Genomic DNA, 18,609 nt, shown 5'->3' with positions numbered 1-18,609 from the left:
TCGCTTCATACATTTTTCAAACTGTTTTAGGGTGGCATSTGGGTGTGAATTTTTGTAAGTGTCCATGTTGTTTTTGTGCAGGCAGGTTAGAGTATGTCATATGTGTGGAGATCATGGTTAATCAAAGGGAGTCTGCTGTTTGACAAAATGCTATTCCTCAGAGGCCCCTTCTAGACAGGTTTAATAGCCAAGGCTGCTAGCTATCTGTTTATTTATGTACAGTATGCATGCAGAGGCTCTTTAAACCTAACATGCCATCCCTCTCTGACTATCATGTGGTAGCTTGGCTGCTACTTGCCTAAGCCTGTGGTGTCTGATTAATTACCACGGCACAGCCTTGCAATGCTGGCCTGTCAGCAACGGCCAGAGAGCAAAGCAGAGTGGCGGTGATAAGGTATGAACTGGGCTAGAAACAACTTCATCTGCTTTTAAAGAGACACAATGGATTGACTTGACAACATTATCTAGGCTAATTTACTCCTTTATATTAAAGCCTCATACAATTATCTCCAAGATGTTACACAAAATAGTGGCCCAAGGGCTGACTACAGATGAACTGAAAAACAAACATTCCCTCTCTTATCTTTGAAAGAGACGAAATGCAGAGTTTACTCCTGCATGCATCATGCTCCAAAACACATCTGATTATCATGACACACACATTTACGTAACGGCGCGCTAACTTCATTATGCTGTAGGGCACGGCTAAAATGTTAGCGCTTTATTGCATTAGGAGTTAATGATTGGAGGGATCATTATGTGCTGCTCTCTGGGCTGATAACAAGGCATGTGCTATGTCTGTGAGGCGAGGGGGCGGTGTGATGAGCCTCTGAACTAACCCATTCTCAGAATCCCAAGCACCAGTGTTCCAGAATGAACAAAGCCCCTCTGTTCTAAATTAAAACTCAGTTCTACTCAGAACTCAGGGCAGGGGAATTAGAGAGGTACCAGACTGCACTGCAGGGTGAGGACAAGGCAGAGGAAGGGTGGACAGCAGCTACACAGTCCTGTAGGTCTGTCTCTCTGTATGTTCGTTGAACCTCACACAGTACTGTTGCTCTGTCTAATTGGACAGTCTGATGATTGGTTCAATTGTGATTCATTACTTGGGAGGATCTCAATATTCACAAAAAAAGTAAAAAGTAATAATATCATAAACACATTCCAAGAACCCCAAAATACATGTTACTTTCCTCTTGGTTATTACACTAACAAGTATAACTACTCATTTTTAGGCCCCTTTAACAAAAAGTAAAAAATGTCTTTGTTGAATTGTTTTTTCTTCTCTCCTTTCTTGGAGCGCACATCAAAGACGTGACAGATAAAAGCAGCTGTCCTGCCATCCCTCGACAGTGATTGTTTTCTCTCTGTCTGTGTTTCCAGGAGTGTCCTGAGAGACTGCTGAAGATGAAAAGAATGGTGTTTGGCCCACTTGTCTCACCGATTGGACACCAGTTCTGAGACTAGGATGGCACTAACACAGCGACACAACAGCAGGCTTGGGCATGGCTCTGGATCTGGGCCTAGGCCAAGGGGAACAGAGGGGGAACAGAGGGGGTAAGGAATGGTGACATACCTCATCACCATGGAGAGAAAAGAAACAGGGTTCCCTCTGCATACTGTACATATAAAGGGTGAGGGGTATAGGGTATCCAGAGGGATAAGATAGGGTTTCCCTCTTAAACACACGGAGGGGAAATGGTGTCAACTTGCATACACGAGTTGTGTAAGGGCAGAGGGCACAAGGTAGACCACTTCACTGTTCACACACACCACACGCGTACACACCCACACGTACWGTTGAAGTCGGAAGTTTACATACACCTTAGCCAAATACATTTAAACTCAATTTTTCACAATTCCTGACATTTAATCCGAGTAAAAATTCCCTGTRTTAGGTCAGGTAGGATCACCACTTTATTTTAAGAATGTAAAATGTCAGAATAATAGTAGAGAGAAGGATTTATTTCAGCTTTTATTTCTTTCATCACATTCCCAGTAGGTCAGAAGTTTACATACACTCAATTAGTATTTGGTAGCATTGCCTTTAAATTGTTCAACTTGGGTCAAACGTTTTGGGTAGCCTTCCACAAGCTTACCACAATAAGTTGGGTGAATTTTGGCCCATTCCTCCTGACAGAGCTGGTGTAACTGAGTCAGGTTTGTAYGCCTCCTTGCTCACACACGCTTTTTCAGTTCTGCCCACAAATTTTCTATAGGATTAAGGTCAGGGCTTTGTGATGGCCACTCCAATACCTTTTGTTGTCCTTAAGCCATTTTGCCACAACTTTGGAAGTATGCTTGGGGTCATTGTCCATTGGGAAGACCCATTTACGACCAAGCTTTAACTTCCTGACTGAAGTCTTGAGATGTTGCTTCAATATATCCACATACTTTTCCTACCTCATGATGCCCTCTATTTTGTGAAGTGCACCAGTCCCTCCTGCAGCAAAGCACCCCCACAACATGATGCTGCCACCCCTGTGCTTCTGAGGTTGGGATGGTGTTCTTCGGCTTGCAAGCCTCCCCCTTCTTCCTCCAAACATAACGATGGTCATTATGGCCAAACAGTTCTATTTTTGTTTCATCAGACCAGAGGACATTTCTCCAAAAAGTARGATCTTTGTCCCCATGTGCAGTTGCAAACCATAGTCTGGCTTTTTATGGTGGTTTTGGAGCAGTAGCATCTTCCTTGTCGATATAGGACTAGTTTTACTGACTAGTTTTACTTTTGAGATACTTGTGTACTTTTGAGATATATAGATACTTTTGTACCCATTTCCTCCAGCATCTTCACAGGGTCCTTTGCTGTTGTTCTGGGATTGATTTGCACTTTTCACACCAAAGTACGTTCATCTCTAGGATACAGAACGCGTCTCCTTCCTGAGCGGTATGACGGATGCGTGGTCCCATGGTGTTTATACTTGCGTACTATTGTTTGTACAGATGAACGTGGTACCTTCAGGCGTTTGGAAATTGCTCCCAAGGATGAACCAGACTAGTGGAGGTCTTGGCTGATTTCTTTAGATTTTCCCATGATGTCAAGCAAAGAGGCACTGAGTTTGAAGGTAGGCCTTGAAATACATCCACAGGTACACCTCCAATTGACCCTATCAGAAGCTTCTAAAGCCATGYCATAATTTTCTGGAATTCTCCAAGCTGTTTAAAGGCACAGTCAACTTAGTGTATGTAAACTTCTGACCCACTGGAATTTAGATACAGTGAAATAATGTCCTAACCAACCTGCCAAAACTATTGTTTGTTAACAAGAAATGTGTGGAGTGGTTGAAAAACGAGTTTTAATCACTCCAACCTAAGTGTATGTAAACTTCCGACTTCAACTGTACATGATAACACACCCGCACCACCACCACACGCACAAACACACAAAGGGAGAGGGTGTCCACTTTTAATAAGGGAGAGGATAGGCTTTGATCACAAGGTCCTCAGCTGTTGAGATGTTAGAAGGGAAAAAGTCATCTAGGGGCCACAGCAACTGCCATAATGCCTTTAGTACTGCAGATAAGCAACACTAGGGCTGGAAGGGATCAATTCTATTTCAATCCCATTTCAGTCATTTCAAGGGATTAATTGAAAATAACCCAATTTCAATGAACCTCTAGAGTTAACTGAATTGACAGAATTAATCCAGAACCTGAAGATGAATTACTGAATAAAAGCACAACTAGTGAGTTAATGTAAAAAAAATAAAAAATAAAAAAAACATTGCCATTGTTAGAGCAAGAACATTAAATATATTCATAATTCATGTCTTAAATTATGTAGTACTGCCAACGCTATTTCCGAGGGTCAGAGAGACCTCGGCACCACATTAACCAACAGAAAAGTATTCGCCTCCCTATTTTATAGAGAGAGCAGAGTACCCAACCCAACCAGCTTCTCTTCAGCAAACAACAGTGGTCAGACAGACACTTAGGTTCTAATGGCACCACTCGTCCACTCCAAACTCTAATGAGGTCTATAGGGAACACGCTTCTTCCATTTCCTCTGACATCATTCATACTCATCAAAATGCCCGGCCTGTCTTTGTGTTGCAGTAGGGTCCAAACATGAGGGAAAGGGTAAAGGCTCTAATTATGAAGGAGAGACGGGGTAATCAAAAGCCTAACGATAAAAGGGGAGAGTTCATTCAGACAGGGTTGACTTTTGGAACAGATAATCCGCCACACAAAGTGAGGATGGTGATGATTTGATGTTGTTTTTGGCTATATTTTCATAGGTACAATTGGGTACCATAGGTACACACTGAAAGTGATGGAATTGAACCTTAAAGGTACAACCCAGTCTTTGGCTACAACCCAACAGGTTGTCCAGATCCTGATCCACCATTTGGTAAACACAAGTCAAAATAACCTATTTCACACAACCAAACCTTATTTGATATTTTCTGTGTCAGCAGCATGTCTGTAGCTGCAGCTGTACACAGCCTTTAGCGATGTCAGGGCCATGCCCAGACATATTCAGAATAATTGGAGGAATACGTACTTAAGCAACCGGCTGGAATGGGTCAAATCGAATGCGTATGTAAAACTGAGGCCAGTCTCTTTTAACCTTTTACTGCAGTGGGCTAAATCAGGGTCATACAGTGTCGAGGGATGGCAGGACAGCTGCTTTTATCTGTCACATCTTTGATGTGTGCTCCAAGTATTCTTAAACAAATATACTTTGAAACAAAAGTATACAGCTCACACACATGGTTATGGGCTTAAAAGAAGAACACTCCTGTACCATGTCAGACATATAATTGAAATGTATTCAATTTTGAGTTTGCATGCAAATATTACACTTTATATACATCACAGAAGATTGAAATATAACAAAATAGTTTGACATAGAATCACCGGATTTTTGGCATTAAAATAAATAAATAATGTTCATTAATTATGAAAAATATGATTATATATAACTAGATTTTTTTACCAGGTAAGTTGATAAGAACACATTCTCATTTAAAGCAACAACTGGGGAATAGTTACAGGGGAGATGAATGAACCAATTGGAAGCTGGGGATGATTAGGTGGCCATGATGGTATGAGGGCCAGATTAGGAATTTAGCCAGGACACCAGGGTTAACACCCCTACTCTTACGATAAGTGCCATGGGATCTTTAGTGACCACAGAGAGTCAGGACAACCGTTTAACATCTCATCCGAAAGACGGCACTCTACACAGAGCAATGTCCCCAATCACTGCCCTGGGGCATTGCCTCCAACTGGCCCCCCAACACCACTTCTAGCAGCATCTGGTCCCCCACCTAGGGACCAACCAGGACCAACCCTGCTTAGCTTCAACAGCAACAGCAAGCCAGCAGTGGGATGCAGGATGGTATYCTGCTGGCAAATAACATTAATAACGTTCCACCCATGAGGCCACTATGTCATTTGACTGCAGGAAAGGGCTAGTAGTTATTTAAGTTTGCTTAGTATTACCAATATACTGTTAGCCCCTATGAAAACTGTGAAGCTTTTTCAGCAAAGTGGAATATAAGTCTATACTCTAGAAATAAACACTCAGTTGAGTTCTAAACTTAAAGACATTAGAGACATTCAGTTCACCCTCAAGAATGAAAAGGTTACTTGAGCATGGCTGCTTTTGACTTTCTCTCCACAGAGGGGGGAGAGAGAGAGAAAGAGAGCGAGCGAGATAGAGAGACACGAGGCTGCAAAGAAACAAGAGGCTTGAAATTAAAGACCAGTGTTAGATCTCTCAGCGTCTCTGTCTCCTTCTCTGTCACTTAGACCCCTGTTTTATCTCTCAGAGTCTCTGTCACTTCTAACTGGAGGGGTCAAGCCTCGGCACAGGGGGGACTTCCTTCTTCCATCCTTCCCTCTGTATCAGATCCAGCATTAATCTGGAACTGTGTCTGCCTGCCCAGCCAAACCCAGACCCCTAGAGAGGGTTACAAGACCCCTGACTGTCTCCTACTTTAGCCAGTTTACTGGCGCAGAGAGGAGTCCAGCAGCCCTGCCCTGGTACACTGCTGGCTGGCCACCTTAGCCATATGATCCTTAGCTCACTGTGTGCTCTTACTGAAGCAGTATATTTAACATGTCATCTGAGTTCATTCTCAGGCAAGTGAAGTCAGTGAACATGTTCTCCTGTAGCAGAATCAACAGGGGATATGGGATTGATAAAAAGGTGCTATCTATCGGCTGTCCCTGTAGGAGAACCCTTTGAAGAACCCCCTTTGGTTCCAGGTAGAACCCTTTTGGGTTCCATGTAGAACCCTTTCCACAGAGGGTTCTACAATAAACCCAAAAGAGTCCAACCTGGAACCAAAAAGGGTTCTCCTACGGGGACAGCCGAAGAACCCTTTTGGACCCCTTTTTTCTAAGAGCGCAGGGAATCAATGAGGGGAAAGGATGCATTATGGCAACTGGTAGAGATATCAATCCATCTCCACTCTTTTGAAAGACATCATCTCCTTAGAAACACATCAGATGAGATGAAGCTGGAGAGGAGAGAGTGACACCCCTTTGACACTATCATTAGAAGGGTTTGTTTGAGCTTGATAAGTATTATTAGTGAGTTGGGTTGACAACTGATGCCATAAAGTCAGTATGACACTATGTCATTACATAAAATGACAGTTGTCTCTGGTTGTCAGTCTGGTGCAGTCCTGTCAGCCCTTAATCCATGCTAGCTCATGCATGTGAAACGGATTCGTCATTTGCTAGCAATTAACTGTCTGGTTGACATTCACAATATCAAACGTCTCCGGTGATCACGTGATGACGCCACTCGTAAGGTATTTGCTTTCATGGCGTGTCCGATGTCAATATTAAGGAAACCATAGTTCCTCTCATTAAAGCATGAGAGAAGAGAACAACAGAAGGCAAACATCCAGATAGCTATTGATCATTAGAGAGGCCACGTTTCTGTGTTGTCAGCCCTTAGCTCTGAGTGGCTGCTTGTTCCAGACACACAGCAACACAGTGTCAGAGGCTGCAATTATGCTGGCTTTGGTTGTAGTGGGGACAGCAGTGGCAGTGCAGATGATCTCTATACTGTAGTCATCTAGCATGCTTCAGTTCTGCTCTAATGCAAACTCATCTTTTGAGAATCAGAGATCACTTCGGATGGCTTAAAAAATAGGGTAATCCTTAACTGGTAAAAAAAAAAAATGCTGATACAGCCGGATTCTGATTTGGGAAAACGGGTTCCTATCTACTAATCAATAGTTCAACGCTAGCCTTCACTTCCAATGGCACATCTCCTATTAGAGGGCTTGTGTTTGCACCATACATATTTCTGAATACACTTTGGCATCGTACTGAATACACTTTGGCAAGGTATTAACTCAAGCATTTATCCCACTGGACGAAGGCCATTCTCTATTTCTTCAAAATGACATTCCCCCTCTTCATCTGCTCTTTCATCCTTTCTTCCCTCCTCCCTTCCTCCTTCCTCCCATCCTCCGATCCAGAGCATGAGTCAGAGAATCTGACACCTCACTGGAGAGCAGTCAGGAGAGGAGAGAGAAGAGAGAGAGAGAGYGAGAAAAAGAGAACAAGAGAAAGAGAATGAGAGAAAGAGAACGAGAGAGAGACAAAGAGAACGAGAGAAAGAGAGTGAGACAGAGAGATATATAGAGAGAGCGAGACAGAGGGGAGGAGACACAGAGACAGGGAGAGACATACACAGAGACAGAGAGGCAGATCAATAGTTTCCAGAAAAAAAGAAGTCAAGAATATGAGAAGCTTGAACTGTGAAGTATGAATAGATTAACTGATCGTTAGATGGACTTTCAGTGTGGACTGACTTTTCCAGCACAGTAGACCTAGAACATATGCTTCAGAACTTTGATTTAATTTGAGAGATAGCTTTCAGCGTATATGTTGTTCTGAAATGTAACACAACAATTTGCCCAGAGAGGCCCAAAACAGCCAGCGAGAGATCAACTTACTTTGTAAAAGGCCAAACAATACTAAAATACCTTCACATTAAATAGAATGGAATGGCATTCGGCGCCACATACTGTACATTCTAAACCTCTGCCCTCATTCAAAGTAACCTTGCATCATATTGACACTGGCATTACACCCCTCATTGGTAAACCACACTTTGCCTCAGTTTGCCAAGCAAGTGTTTCTGAGAATGGCATACGTACACTAAAAACCACCATTTGCGGTGGGATGAAACACAACGGGTTATTATTACATAAGCTTCAAAACAAACGGAGCACAAATCCAAAAATAGTGCAGTCCATGTTAAATATTTCAGGCGCTCAGCAGCTGAGGATGGGGGGGAGATAAAAAGCTCCACCCCACCCGCCGATGCAAAAACACACGCTGATGGAGATGGCCGGTTGAAAGAGAAACCTTCACTGCCTTGTAGACTGTCTCCACAGAGAAAAGCGGATTACTGCCACTAAGACGCATGCCCTTCATATATACACACTACTCCATCCCCATCACTTACTTTTGAAGTGCTGTGGTGTGTATTGTAGCAGTTCAGCCTCCTCACTGTGGGCCTATGCACTGCTTGTAAGTCCGTCTACATAATAGTGTCTGCTGACTAATTTAAAATTGTAAAATACTGCCCTGTATAAACCATCCTCATGGTATTGGAATTCAATCATTAAGTTGGAATTTAATTCAACTTAAGTAGCAGTAGCAGTAGTAGTAGTAGAAGTAGTAGTAGAAGCAGTAGTAGAAGTAGTAGTAGTAGCAGCAGTAGCAGCAGTAGTAGTAGTAGCAGCAGCAACAGTAGCAGCAGCAGTAGTAGTAGCAGCAGCAGTAGCAGCAGCAGTAGTAGTATTAGCAGCAGTAGTAGTATTAGCAGCAGTAGTAGTATTAGCAGCAGTAGTAGTAGTAGCAGCAGCAGTAGTAGTATTACAGCAGTAGTAGTTTAGCAGCTAGCAGCAGCGCAGTAGTAGAGTAGTATTAGCAGCGCGTAAGTAGTATTAGCAGCTAGCCGTAGTAAGTATTAGGCAGTAGTAGTAGTAGTAGCAGAGTAAGTAGTAGCAGAGTAGTAGTAAGTACAGCAGCAGTAGTAGTATTAGCAGCAGCAGTAGTAGTAGCAGCAGCAGCAGTTAGTAGTATTAGAGCAGGAGTATCAGATAGTAGTATTAGCAGCAGAGTGTTCAGCATAGTAGTATTAGCAGCAGCAGCAGCAGCAGTAGAGGTACTGGGCACAGCAGTAGTAGTATTAGCAGCAGCAGCGTAGTAGTATTAGCAGTAGCAGTAGTAGTAGTAGGCAGCAGTAGTAGTATTAGCGCAGCGAGTTAGTAGTAGTAGTAGTAGTAGCAGCAGCAGTTAGCGAGCAGTAAGTAGTAGTGGCAGCAGCAGTAGTAGTATTAAGCATAGCAGCATTAGTAGTAGTAGTAGTAGTAGTAGTAGTAGTAGTAGTAGCAGCAGCAAGTAGAGCAGCAGCAGCAGTAGTAGTAATGAGCAGTACAGCAGCAGCAGTAGTACTAGTAGTAGTATTAGCAGCAGTAGTAGTAGCCACAGCAGTAGTATATTTATAGCGTAGTAGTAGTAGTAGCAGCAGTATTAGTATTGGCAGCAGCAGTAGTAGTATTAGCAGCAGTAGTAGTAGTAGTAGCAGTAGTATTAGCAGCGAGCAGCAGCAGTAGTAGTTAGCAGCAGCAGTAGCACAGCAGTAGTAGTATTGCAGCAGTAGTAGATATTAGCAGCAGTAGTAGTATTAGCAGCAGTAGTAGTATTAGCAGCAGTAGTAGTAGCAGCAGCAGAAGTATTAGTAGTAGTAGTAGTAGTAGTAGCAGCAGCAGTAGTAGTATTAAGCAGCAGTAGTAGTAGTAGCAGCAGCAGTAGTAGTAGTAGTTAGCAGCAGTAAGTAGTATTAGCAGTAGCAGTAGTAGTATTAGCAGCAGTAGTAGTAAGCAGTAGTAGTAGTAGCAGCAGTAGTTGCAGTAGTAGTAGTTTAGCAGCAGTAGTAGTAGCAGCAGAGTAGTAGTATTAGCAGCAGCAGTAGTAGTAAGCAGCAGCAGTAGTAGTATTAGCAGCAAGCAGTAGTAGTATTAGCAGCAGCAGAGCAGCAAGTAGGGTACTGCAGCAGCAGTAGTAGTATTAGCAGCAGCAGCAAGTAGTAGTTGTTAAGCAGCAGTAGTAGTATTAGCAGTAGCGTAGTAGTAGTACAGCAGTAGTAGTATTAGCAGCAGCAGTAGTAGTATTAGCAGCAGTAGTAGTAGTAGTAGGAGCAGAGAAGAGCAGTAAGCAGCAGTAGTAGTATGCAGCAGCAGTAGTAGTATTAGCAGCAGAGTTAGTAGAGCAGCAGTAGTAAGTATTAGCATAGTAGTAGTAGTAGTAGCAGCAGAAGCAGCAGTAAGTAGTTCAGAGTAGTAGTATTAGCAGCAGCAGCAGTAGTAGTAGCAGCAGTAAAGTAGCATAGTAGTATAGCAGCAGTAGTAGTAAGTAGTAGTAGCAGCAGCAGTAGTAAAGCAGAAGCAGTAGTAGTAGTAGTAGCAGTAGTAGTAGTATTAGCAGCAGCAGTAGTAAGTAGTAGCAGTGTGTTATTAGCAGCAGCAGTAGTAGTAGCAGCAGCAGTAGTAGTATTAGCAGCAGTAGTAGTAGCAGCAGTAGTAGTATTAGCAGCAGTAGTAGTAGTAGTAGTAGCAGCAGCTAGTAGTAGTATGGCAGGCAGTAGTAGATTAGCAGCACCAGTAGTAGTAGCGAAGCAGTATTATATTAGCAGCAAGTAGTAGTAGTATTAGCAGCAGCAGTAGTAGTATTAGCAGCAGAAGCAGCAGGTAGTAGTAGTAGTAGTGTAGTAGTAATGCAGAGCAGTAGTATATAGCGCAGTAGTAGTATTAGCAGCAGTAGTAAGTATTAGCAGCAGCAGCAGCAGTAGTAGTAGTGTAGTAGTAGTAGTATTAGCAGCAGCAGTAGTATTAGTACGCAAGCAGTAGTAGTATTGAGCAGGCAGCAGCAGTAGTAAGTAGTAGTAGTAGTATTAGCAGCAGCAAGTAGTAGTATTAAGCAGCAGCAGCAGCAGTAGTAGTAGTAGTAGTAGCAGTAGTAGTATTAGGGCAGTAGTAGTATTAGCAGCAGTAGTAGTAATTAGCAGTAGTAGTATTAGCAGCAGCAGCAGCAGTAGTAGTAGTAGTAGTAGTAGTAGTAGTAGTATTAGCAGCAGCAGTAGTAGTATTAGCAGCAGCAGCAGAGTAGTAGTAGTAGTATTAGCAGCAGCAGTAGTAGTATTAGCAGCGAGTAGTAAGTATTAAGCAGTAGCAGTAGTAGTAGTAGCAGCAGCAGTAGTAGTATTAGCAGCAGTAGTAGTAGTATTAGCAGCAGCAGTAGTAGTATTAAGCAGCAGCAGTAGTAGTAGTAGTAGTATTAGCAGCAGCAGTAGTAGTATTAGCACAGCAGTTAGTAGTAGTAGTAGTAAGTAGTAGTAGTATTAGCAGCAGCAGTAGTAGTATTAGCGCAGAGCAGTAGTAGTATTAGCAGCAGCAGTAGTAGTATTAGCAGCAGCTAGCAGCAGTAGTAGTAGTAGTAGTAGTAGTAGTAGTAGTAGTAGTAGTATTAGCAGCAGCAGTAGTAGTATTAGCAGCAGCAGCAAGCAGAGTAGTAGTGTAGTAGTAGTAGTATTAGCAGCAGCAGTAGTAGTAGTAGTAGTAGTAGTAGTAGTAGTATTAGCAGCAGCAGTAGTAGAATTAGCAGCCAGCAGTAGTAGTAGTAGTAGTAGTAGTAGTATTAGCAAGCAGCAAGTAGTAAGTATTAGCAGCAGCAGCAGCAGTAGTGTAGATAGTAGTAGTAGAGTAGTATTAGCAGAAGCAGTAGTAGTATTAGCAGCAGTAAGTAGTTAGTAAATTAGTAGTAGTGTTAGTAGTAGTAGTAGTAGTTAAGTAGTATTAGCAGTAGTAGTATTAGCAGCAGCAAGCAGCAGTAGTAGTAGTAGTAGTAGTAGTAGTAGTATTAGCAGCAGCAGTAGTAGTATTAGCAGCAGCAGTAGTAGTATTGGCAGCAGCAGTAGTAGTATTAGCAGCAGCAGTCAGCAGAAGAGTAGTAGTAGTAGTGTAGTAATTAGCAGCAGCAAGTAGTAGTATTAGCAGCAGTAGTAGTAGTATTAGCAGCAGCAGTAGTAGTATTAGCAGCAGCAGAGTAGTAGTAGTAGTAGTAGTAGTAGTATTAGCAGCAGCAGTAGTAGTATTAGCAACAGCAGTAAGTAAGTAGTAGGTAGTAGTAAATTAGCAGCAGCAGTAGTAGTTATTAGAAGGAGCAGTAGTAGTATTAGCAGCAGCAGAGAGTAGTAGTATTAGCAGCAAGAGCAGCAGTAGTAGTAGTAGTAAGTAGTAGTAGTAGTATTAGCAGCAGCAGTAGTAGTTAGTTAGCGAGCAAGAAGCGAGTAGAGTAGTAGTAGTAGTAGTAGTAATTAGCAGCAGCAGTAGTAGTATAGTTAGTAGTAGTAGTAGTAGTATTAGCAGCAGCAGTAGTAGTATTAGCAGCGCAGTAGTAGTAGTAGTAGTAGTAGTAGTAGTAGTAGTAGTATTAGCAGCAGCAGTAGTAGTATTAGCAGCAGCAGTAGTCAGTGTAGTAGTAGTAGTAGTATAGTAGTGTATTAGCAGCAGCAGTAGTAGTATTAGCAGCAGTAGTAAGTAGTATAGTAGTAGTAGTAGTAGTTTTAGCACAGCAGTAGTAGTATTAGAGCAGCATGCAGAGCAGTAGTAGTAGTAGTAGTAGTAGTAGTAGTATTAGCAGCAGCAGTAGTAGTATTAGCAGCAGCAGTAGTAGTATTAGCAGCAGTAGTAGTAGTAGTAGTAGTAGTAGTAGTATTAGCAGCAGCAGTAGTAGTATTAGCAGCAGTAGTAATAGTAGCAGCAGCAGTAGACGACCATGGCCGTAACCTCACCGAGAGTCTCATGAGGAGTTGGATATGCAAAAAACACATTTCCAATTCACACGTGCGTATAATAAATATTTCTACACGTGGGAAATAGGACAAATATATGCACCCACTTAATTATTATTATCACAAGTAGTACTAGTAAAACAATCTGTGATTTATTTGACCAAAGAACTACTCTGTAAATACCGCAGAGCAGGTTAGATTGAATTGAGCCCTTAGTGCATCTACAGAGGAGTGATGGGGTTTGGCTGTGCAGGGTGAGGAGCCTAGCAGAGACACATTAAATACAGGAAAGTGTTGTCATGGGAAACTCCCATCGGCTATGTCAGCTATTCGGGTTCATACCTGGGAGGGTGAAGGGAGCAAGACTATCACGTTGCATTTCGCAAAGACTAACTCCTCATAGCCAAACAAGATGGTCTAAACATTTAGTTGCCTTTATTGTGCACTGCTCAAGCCTTATGACAAACAGTTCACATATAAATGCATTGTGAATCGGTAGTATTTCATAGTGGAGCTCTTAAACAAGGCTCACACATCTTGTCAAAATATGTGATAAAGAAAGCAGTACTTGCAACACAAAATCTATTTCCATTGACGATGCCGTGTGTGTGGGAGGAATTGGAGTCTACACCTAGTATACACAACATTAAGAACATCTTCCTAATATTGTGTTCCACACTAGCAAACACAGGTTAATGGACTTACTGTAAATACAGGTTAATTGCTACAAGGGTTTTTGCCTCAAATACACAGAGAAAAAAATATGTGTAATATGAAAACCCCTGTGACAACAAATAATACAAGACTGAACATAACTGACTGTAACTATTAATGTTCTGCTGTCACGTCAACAGGGTCGAACCTTTATATTTTAATACAAGTCAACAATCTGGACATAATGAGGGCTAGAACAATAAAATACAATTGATTATAAACTGGGTGGTTCGAGCCCTGAATGCTGATTGGCTGACAGCTGTTGTATATCAGACCGTATGCCACGGGTATGACAAAACATTTATTTTTACTGCTCTAATTACGTTGGTAACCAGTTTATAATAGCAATAAGGCACCTCAGGGGTTTGTGGTATATGGCCAATATACCATGGCTAAGGGCTGTATCCAGGCAGTCCGCGTTGCGTCGTGCAAAAAGAACAGTCATTAGCCGTGGTATATTGGCATATACCACACCCCTTCGTGCCTTATTGCTTAAATTTAATCTTTGAATAAAATCTGTATGACTCAGTTTAGCTTGTATCCCTTTCACCTAATAAGCCTGCATCCTTAAAAACAAATCCCCTCAAGACCTACACATCCCTTCTCCTCCTTTTCTGAAACACTATTAAAGAGATTCTCTGGAAGAAAACAGTCTCTTTAAAACTAGGGATTTCGTGTCTTATTGAGGTAAAACAGTAATTCTTCTCAAAGATTATCCATGTATGAACTACACATTGACACATCCAGCCCAAAGCGGGAGGTTTAAAAAGTACTTTCTTAGTCACCAAAGCACCGGAGCATGTCTTTAACCAGTCACCATACAGATGGCCATGGTCTGCAGCTTACGATAATTAAGCAGAGCTACTGTCTACTGTACTATATAGCATTACAGAGACCTTGATGACTTCATTCCCATTTACTAGGACAGTACTTTTTCTCCCGGACGGTGCAGGCAGGGCCTGGTTGTAAATGAGGAAGGGTATTAGCAATTCCCAGCCTTTGGAGAAGCATGTGTCAGGCCTAGAGTCTGTTATTTATGAGTCCTCTCAACCCTCAGCCCTTCCTCTGCTGCTGCTGCAGAGATGCTGCTTGGGATTCATTATTGAAGAGGCCCTTCCACTCCTTATTAGATCTTTGATTTTTGGAGTGCATTAAGGAATTACATTCAGACTGAGAGCGTCAGCCATGCCTGATGGTCTCTCTCCCTCTCTGAGTGAGTAGTGAGCCTCCGTCTCTCTCTTTCAGAAACAGACAGACAGACATACAGGCACGGAAAACATTATCCTTCTCTCTGTCTTTCTCTCTCCCTCCCACTCACAAACAAACACACACACGCATGCACGTACACAGACACACACACACAGTTCTGTCCTTTATTGATCCTCACGATCTGCCAGGGAGAGTCTGGCTCACGTATCTCTATGGGGGTATTCTATCCTATCCTCATATTCCCTCAATGAACAAACATCCCTGACAGAGAATTATTTAAATCAGGAGCTAATACTGTGTTTTCAGTGTTGGCACACTATATAAGCATGCATTAATACCAGGTCACTCTCAAAAATGAGGATCTAAACCTCAAGAGATCTCCTGGTAGAATAAGATCATGTTAAAAACTCAGCTTGCAGAAAGATGAGATAAGATAGATAGAGGAAGGTAATCCAGATGACTGATATAGGATCATTGATATGCATGATTTATGTCTCTCGTCATACAGGTTTCCAGCAGTGTAGGATTTACCAAGCTGAAAACAGACACAAAAAAAGAATACAGGAAGCTCTGTTCATCTCCAATTGCACCAGGAAGTGTTGGTTTGTACCAAGCTTTCTCTAATCAGACGATCCACATGTGGATGTTATTTCATTGACCTTATTGTCCTGGAAAGTCCATGGTGATTGACTCACTGAAATCCAATGGTTCCTTTTGTGCTATGATTGGCCTAACTTACTAGGTGTGGACGTCCTTGATACATCTGGTAAACACACACAGAATGTCATAGAAAAATAAATCATCAACATTTTAGAGGACTTTGAACAGTATTAAATATCCTGTTTGTGAGCAGCTTCAGTATGAGATCCAAACCTCTAATGCCAACGTCAAGCTGATTTTTGATATTGGTAGCAGCATTGCAGCATTTTAACAAAGGCCAGATTATAAATATAAGTGAATGCTCAAATATCACTAAAACATTTTCAAATCTAACTAGGGATTTTGTACACGCCTGACTGTGACTGTTCACTGTAAAGCTTCTGCTGGATTACAATTCTCCTAAATGGAAAAAGGTTGAAGAAGGTTGAGGAACAGTGAGCCTACAGCGCAATGAAACAAATGATGGTCGACACACACACACACACACCCACAATGTAACAATACTGTCCTGTGTATTTCAGAGAATCCACTACATCAGAATTGCTGATTAAAATATATACTTGGTATAAAACAATTGCATGAGTCAAATGATAAGTGTTTTTGGTAGCTTGTTCTGTACACAATAACCCTGTTTGTTACCCCTAGTTGTACCTAGTTAGGCTATACAAAAAACTCTTGCCATTCTCTCTCTGCTTAGGAGAATGCCAAGAGTGTGCAAAGCTGTCATCAAGGCAAAGGGTGGCGACTGAAGAATCTCAAATATAAAATATATTTTGATTTGTTTAACACTTTTTTGGTTACTACATGATTCCATGTTATTTCATAGTTTTGATGTCTTCACTATTATTTGATTTCTTCACACTTCACTATTATTCACATTTATTCTACAATGTAGAAAATAGTCAAACTAAAGAAAACCCATAGAATGAGTAGGTGTGTCCAAACTTTTGACTGGTACTTTATAAACGTAACATGCAACAATATCAATGATTTTACTGAGTTACAGTTCATGTAAGGAAATCAGTCAATTGAAATAAATAAATTAGGCCCTAATCTATGGATGTTATATGACTGGAAACGGGCACAGCTATGAGTGGCCTGGGAAGGCATAGGCCCACCCACTTGGAAACAAGGCCCACCCACTGGGGAGCCAGGCCCAGCCAATCAGATTTTTTTTATTTTTATTACAGACAGAAATACTCCTCAGTTCCATCAGCTGTCCAGGTGGCTGGTCTCAGACAATCCCGCAGGTGAAGAAGCCAGATGTGGAGGTCCTGGGCTGGTGTGTTTATACGTGGTCTACTGTTGTGAGGCCGGTTGGACATACTGACAAATTCTCTAAATCAACGTTGGAGGCGGCTTATAGTAGAGAAATTAACATTCAATTCTCTGGCACCAGCTCTGGTGGACATTCCTGCAGTCAGCATGCCAACTGCAAGCTTCCTCAAAACTTGTGGCATTTTATTGTGTACATTTTAGAGTGGCCTTTTATTGTCTGCAGCACAAGATGCACCTGTGTAATGATCATGCTGTTTAATCAGCTTCTTGATGTGCCACACTTGTCAGGTGGATGGATTATCTTGGCAAAGGAGAAATGCTCACTAACAGGGATGTAAACAAATTTGTCCACTAAATTTGAGAGAAATAATATTTTTGTGCATATGGATAATTTATGGGATGTTTCATTTCAGCTCATGAAATATAGGACGAACACTTTACATGTTGCGTTTATCTTTTTGTTCAGTATATAAATACATATGTGCCAAAATCAAATTCTGATGGTGGAATCTGAAGTAGAGTTTTTCTTGGCGCACTTCACTATACATTTGGGTCAACTCATGATTATTTCAGTCCAGCCAGAGACCAATCTTTGTGTAGCCTGAACTGGCCCAGGCAGCTGGGTCATCTTTCATTATCATAAAGACGTCTATTAACAAGGGGCCAATTGTCTCCTCAATCCCAATAAACTAGCCTACTGTTGTTCATTGAACGCATCTGTCGGGATTGCAGCATATGTCGTGGAGTTCAGCCCAAAAGCAGTGTCTTTACATAGCAACAACCATTTCAGGTTTCTTTGAATACTGTGTGTATGCAACACATTTTTATCTTAGAAACAATTTAAAAAAAGGTGTAATTTTAATGTCTAAAAATGCCTCGACCACATTTATGCTAGACTATAAAAATAAATATAAAAATACCATGATAGTCAGACAAAGAAAGGTGTTCTGTGATTTATTTAATATATTATGTGGTAAGCATAGGCATAGGCTACATGAATGGTCCAATATACACCCCAAGGGAGTTTTCAATCACTAATTTAAATGGTTCAGCATTTGAGAATAGGAAGACACAGCAAGACATTACATGAGAGGTGTTTGAAGTTGAACAAATCACTGCACATTCACCAGAAAAATAACAAGTGGCCGCTTGAATCAATAATACAAAAATCGTATCTTACCTGATAACATGTAGGGTCGTCAAGATTTCCTCTAAAGTATCCCCATGAATCTTTAAAATCCGAGTTTTGCATCCACATTAGATTCCACAGTGTGCTGATACGGATTCTCCTCCCTGTATCACGCTGAAAGAATAAAACAGGACTGAGTACAAGGCGCCTGTGCGTGGAGAGTGGGACAGCTCGATGGTGCGTGATGCATGCGGCTCAAAACGAATGACAGACTACCCTTCCGGACCGCTATGCTTACCAAGGTGAAGGTTTCAGTGTGTACCCTACAGTGCACTCTGGGTAAAAGACTCTGCCCAACTATCTAACCACTCCTGACTCCGCTGGTGATCTGTCCCCGGAGCCTGTGTGATGGCTATCCCATGGGACCCCTGCATAAATTCGGCGACATCTCACGCTTCCCGCTGTGCGTCGCATGACCAATCAGGCTTTTCGATTGATGGGACCCTAATTGACTCGCATGTTGAATAGGATGACTTTTAAAATGTGCCTGGTCATAAATGACAATAACTGTCACCTTTGAATAGCTTCATATAGCTCCTGGGAAATAATGATTCATACTGTATGTTAATTAAGGCCGTGGAAATTGGGACCAGTGCCCATCAGTTCACAAGGCTTACTTGATGGCTTGCATTCTGTTGATGTAAAAAAGCTTTGGCGAAGTTAAAAATAGTAAAAGGGTTGTGGAGGTCTGTTGTGTGCGGTCCAGAATTATGACTGTGCTATCA

The 18,609-nt window shown here is 41.8% G+C and overlaps 1 protein-coding gene across 3 annotated transcripts in view; it reads right to left on the bottom strand.

Moving 5' to 3' along the window:
- The window catches only part of LOC111977216 (poly(rC)-binding protein 4), a 67,996-nt gene extending 49,769 nt beyond the window's left edge, over positions 1 to 18,227 (bottom strand). For all 3 annotated transcript variants that reach the window (XM_024006578.3, XM_024006580.3, XM_024006579.3), the window contains exon 1: positions 17,876 to 18,227. The gene's annotated coding sequence lies outside the window, so the exon portion shown is untranslated. The remainder of the gene's footprint in view (positions 1 to 17,875) is intronic.
- Positions 18,228 to 18,609: the final 382 nt, after the last annotated feature.

Source organism: Salvelinus sp. IW2-2015, linkage group LG17 (genome assembly GCF_002910315.2).
Source record: "Salvelinus sp. IW2-2015 linkage group LG17, ASM291031v2, whole genome shotgun sequence".
In the NCBI taxonomy this organism is placed as follows: domain Eukaryota; kingdom Metazoa; phylum Chordata; class Actinopteri; order Salmoniformes; family Salmonidae; genus Salvelinus; species Salvelinus sp. IW2-2015.
Note: the sequence above shows the minus strand (reverse complement) of the source record. Positions and strands in the feature narration are given on the sequence as shown.